Source organism: Suillus fuscotomentosus (assembly GCF_016647785.1).
Source record: "Suillus fuscotomentosus strain FC203 chromosome Unknown F5891scaffold_194, whole genome shotgun sequence".
NCBI lineage: Eukaryota > Fungi > Basidiomycota > Agaricomycetes > Boletales > Suillaceae > Suillus > Suillus fuscotomentosus.
In genome coordinates this window covers 60,454-65,702 of record NW_024539706.1, presented here as the reverse complement: position 1 = coordinate 65,702, position 5,249 = coordinate 60,454, and the positions used below count along the sequence as shown (strand labels likewise).

General features: G+C 50.1%; 1 non-coding gene across 1 annotated transcript; it reads left to right on the top strand.

The window, feature by feature from the left end:
• The first annotated feature begins 3,518 nt into the window (after window positions 1–3,518).
• F5891DRAFT_t134 lies at window positions 3,519–3,604 on the top strand. The gene has a single exon. It is a non-coding gene; the product is annotated as a tRNA-Trp (tRNA).
• Window positions 3,605–5,249: the final 1,645 nt, after the last annotated feature.

Genomic DNA, 5,249 nt, shown 5'->3' with positions numbered 1-5,249 from the left:
GATAGGTGTGGATGATATTCACAACGATGAAGTCGATTCCCAAGGAGATGGCGGCGGCGTGCTTCACGACGTCACCACAGCAACACCGATTTTGGTAAATATTGCATGCCGTTTGATACCTCCGTAGAACCAGGGTTGTATTGCTGACCCTTTTTGTTTTATTCTTCCTGCGCAGCCATTGTGCCGTTCGACGGCTCCCGCCAGCGTGAAGCAGAAGCTTCTGGGTGGACTATACAAACACGAAACCGTGAAGAAACAGTCGATACGGCATCGTCGAAAACTACCCGCTCTTTTTCTTGCAACGTCATCATCTGCGCATGCGCGCAGCACTCTTCACGACAAATCACTCATGATACAAGGAACGACTTCACACTCGAATGGTAGTTCCGTTTTGATCGATGCAGCTCACGCCGCTGGCGGCGATGTATACCCCGATTGTGTCTCTCACGCTCGCGCTCTTTCCTCCGCCGTATCATTGTCAGAATCTTCCCCGAAGCTACGGAGGAAGAAAGGCGTGCCATCACTCAAACGCATGTCCTCACTCTCATGTCGGTCAAGATCACAGCAGTCTTCCCCCGCATTTGATGATCGTGCTGAATCACACGCGTCGCATACAATGCACGTAGCACCAGCACCCTCTCCTGCGCCTTCGACTGCTATGAGTGCGGAAATTCCCGTCCGAATCGGCCATCCTAGCCGGCCATATTATACTGTCATTCGGAAAAACATGTCTCGACCTGGTACTCCTGGGCTTCCCAGCTCCCTCCCTCGTACGCCCTCCCCCATCCCATCTGATTACGATTATCCACCACGCGGCACGAGATCTCTTGACTGTGGGGAGCGTGTACCAGTGCAGTTCGGCCGAGATTCACGGCCTATGTCAATGATTCTCCCTGGACAAGCGATACCTGTGAACGTGTACTCTGGGTTCTCATTAAGCGGCGAGACGGAGATGCGGATGAACTTAGCGAGGTGGCGGAAGGAAGATGGACCTGATGAGCCAGGGGACTACCTATTCAAGGAGACAGGTCACCGCGGAAAAGGGATAAAGGGTAGAGTGAGGAAGCTCGGGAAGGGCTTGCGAGATCTAGTGCTCGGCAGATCATGATGTATGTACGAACAGCTGTAAGAACAGATCATGTCACGATATATGTATCCATCCTGCACACCACAGCGGCACGTGGTCGTTTTTTTTATTCATGTGATCTGGAGTGACACCACGTCACGAATATAATTGAAACCATCCGATCGCGGCGATCATCATAATGAAGACCATTGTTCCTGTTATCCGTAAGAGCTTCTCATAAGTACGAGAGTGTGCTTCCAAGGTGTTTTTCACTGGCTTTCCGTAAAGCTTCCAAGTCCGTCAGACTCCGTCTTGGTACCATCATCAATCCAAGTGCTAACAATTCCAATGCACACGGTTGTGTCACGGCGACTTGCACAGCCTCAGGGCCGTCAATTCTCATATACTTGCCCTCAGTCAACTTTATTTCCTCTACTTTTTATGCAATCACCATAGCCTGCGACTTCCCAGCATCCGAGTCAGCCTGTTACGATTCATATCCCCATCATGATTGAAGTAAAGATCTTTGATCAGAATGACGAACACCTTGATGCATTGGAGCCGTCCAAGACCCATCTTTTACATCTACCCGCGCTGCGAATCGACATTGATACCATAATGGACACTAAACATGCTTTGCGTGTAGGTAACGATCAACTAAACGAAAACTTTTTGATTCACTTCACTTTCACTCCCAGGAGCGTACCAACACCACAGTTGCACCAAAGGTCGCCATTTCTCCAGATATATCGGCTAACGTATACTAGTACGTGTTTTTCACGTTGCGCACAAACCGCATCTGAACAATACATTGCTGCAACGCTTAGCACACCTAATTCTAGCCGTGCATGTGGAAGGCCCGGACCTACTATGAAGCCTAGCCGCTCCAACAGGGCTACTTCTATCTGTGGATCCCCTACAGACTCTTTACGTCGCCAACGGCGTTACTCTACAGCGGAACAGGCCTTGGAGCATGCACTCAAGAGTTGCACAAGAGAACGGTCGCCTCGAGAACTTCAGATTCTTGCTTTGGAAAAGGCGACTGCTGCGCTGAGTACACGTGCGAATGAATCCAGGGACCGTGCTGCCAAGTTAAGGGTGTGTCTCGCGGATAGAGAGGTCGATCCTAAGAGCTACGTTGCCTTGCAATTAGATCGTTGGATGGAGGAACGACGGCAGTTTGAAGCAGACCGTGGGGTTAGCCAACTGAGTCAGCATTTGGCTTCGCTCAAGTTGAAAAGGGGTGTGCCGGAGCAAGGAAGGTTTGACGAGAATCTTCCAGTTACACCCCTCGACAACGAGGCAAGGCGCCGGGCTAATCTCACTAAATTTTTTGAACGATCACCCACGAGGACATCATTACACATCCACCATAAGTGCAGGCCTCTTTTCGTCGACTGCACCTTCTCACGCCGGATAACCATGAGCGACATTTCACCCCTTCGACTCCGTCCGTCGACCAGCGTCACTCGGAGGTTCACAACACTGAATTCCCGTCCAAAATCGATTGGTGGTGAGCCATGTGTTCCTCCTATGCGCTCCAGCAAACCACGAGTCGCAAGCGGGCCATCTAGACCCTCCTCACTAGTTAAAAATATGGGTCTTTCTAATGCGGAACGAAATTCATCCTTGTCGCAATCGTCGACCCCTTCATCTCGCTTGCTGCCATTTAATGAATTCACTGATGACGTGATGACTTCCACACGGCCATCGACTCCCCCATTATCCATTGCATCGACGTCTTCAAATGGGGCATCACATGCATCACGTGTGCCATCGGAGGCGCCACCACAAGCGCCTTCGGGGGGCGTGGCGACTATTTACGCAAGTTCCTCGCCACGCTCACATACGGAGATCCTTGCGGAACTAGACACGGACTCGGTCTGCGTGCCTGAGTACGCTGTGAACCTATTAGAGGGGTTCGATCTCATTCACCACGATATTACTCTTCCAGAGAGAAGTCTCTCCTTAAAGCCGAGGGAGGAGGAGCCCGCAACAGGAGTACCCCGTCCATCGGAAGAATCGGACACAGGGCCTTATACCTCATTCGCTCTCCCTCCGTTCCAACCGGATCCACTGTGGTCCCACACATCACTCAATGCGCCTTCTACACCCCGGTCGCACGTGCCAACGCTGCACCCTCTTTCTTCTGGATCATCAACGCCTTCAGGCTTGAGCACGCCGACGGCTACGCGCCCCCCTGCGCTGCCCTCACGGCCACATTCGCTCCTGTTTCTTATGCGGAAGCGCAAGGACCTGCAGAGCAGTCCTGCATCATCAATGGTAAAGCTAGACGGGGACAGTGCGCGGGGGTCAAAGCGGCGATTTTCGTTGTTCACGAGGAAGTAGTCGGGCATGATTCGCTTTTGGACTTGACCTGTATATATTTACGAATCCCAATAATATTTAAGTGAATAAGTTTTGGTGCCCGTGAAGCAGGGCGGCTACGGATGGACCCGTGGCACAGTGGTAGCGCGTGAGATTCCAGAGCTTTGGCTTGTATCCTCAAGGTCATCCGTTCAATCCGGGTCGGGTTCACATTTTTTTGCGTCAGGACGATCGGTTTTACATGTCACATCTAATACCACATACATAGATGAATGCCCTGCATCATAGAAGGGCTTATATATGACGGGAAGGCGCTATGTTGCAAAGCCTGGTGTCATAACCGAGGTTCAGCCGTGTTCATATGACGCCTCGCAGGTTGATGGTAACCCGCTTGACTGTATCGTCACCCAGCACCAGAGTTATGCGTTAATCATCGTGGTCCTCGCCACTTTCCTAATATCTCCTTCAAGCTTGCTTTATTCGACCCAAACAACCCTCGGGCCCCCCAGTGGTGCTGAGTGAGCGGTCATTCTTGTCAATGAAATGTAATAATGTTCTGCCGCCTGGTTAAGGGATACGGTTCTTGTTATCATCAACCACGTAGATACATTCCCAAGGATGCATGTGCAGAATGCCTCTATACACACAAAAGAGAAGTGGTTGCATGCATACTACTCCAAAGCCTACTGCCATGACCAAGGTTAGGTTTTGCTTCGATGGCTCATCGCCGCCAACGTTGTGTGACGGTCGATTGACGTTCCCAAACACGCTGCTTGTATCCCGTCGTCCCGGTCGTCGTTCATACTTCGATATCTGCTCGTTTCTTCGACTCATCGAAACCCTGGTACTGCCAGTGAGTGAGCTGTGAAAGTAATTAATGGCTGAAGAATATCGGAAGAATATCTTGCAAACTAAATCGAGTGTACCCGCCTGCCATGGTTTGCTTCATCAAAACATCCCCTAAATGTCTTTCATAAACTTTGATTAACCGTTATCGTCTGCAGGAACCTGCGACAGAAGTTCCTTTGGTACATTCTCGTTCGAAACGCCGTTCGCCTAATTATATGTTGCTATCTCGTTGCGAACCGTGAAGGGTTCGTTGTATCTTCTGGTAGTAAATTGACCCACGAGGTTGCTTATCGCCGGTGTCTGAGATAGAACGGACGGGTACCTAAGTATGATATTCAACTCACTTGCAGCTCGCCGGAAATTGTCCTACCAGTTCACACCTGTGACCGATCTGCAGGTTCTCGCGTTTCTCGGTCCCCTTTTGACGCTGTTGAATGGATTGAACATCGGATTTTAGATAGAGCGGCAGCTCCGGTGCTCACCTTGAGCACGTTTGTTTCGTTGGTCATTTGGTTGAGATGAGATCCGCGCTTTAGGGCGCATCTTATATTGATGTGCCTGGTTTGCGAACAATCAACGCACACTGCCAAGTCTCCATGATATTCCATCATGCCGTTACTACCACAAATGAGACGTAGGTATTGGTTATTCCCAAAGCTGACTTGTGCAATTAAAGAGCACTTCAAAGGGGCAGCTCGATTTAGCTGTGATCTCATATGGTGTACCTTGGATATTCATTACTCAAGGCAGCATTGCGGAGGACTCAAAGAGAACTCACCTAAAAAGGGGACTGTCATCGCCCATATCCTCAAATTCATATCCTCTATCATCGCTAATGTTTTCCGCCTCGCACTGGGCTTCTTTCTTTTTGTTCAGCCGATTATAGTCCCACATAGCAAAGAGACTCATTATGATCCTGCCGCAAATTCATGTTATCATGCTACAGTTCCGGTTCGGAAGACTGATGGGACATACGCGAGAGAAAGGAATCCCATGATCGTACCGT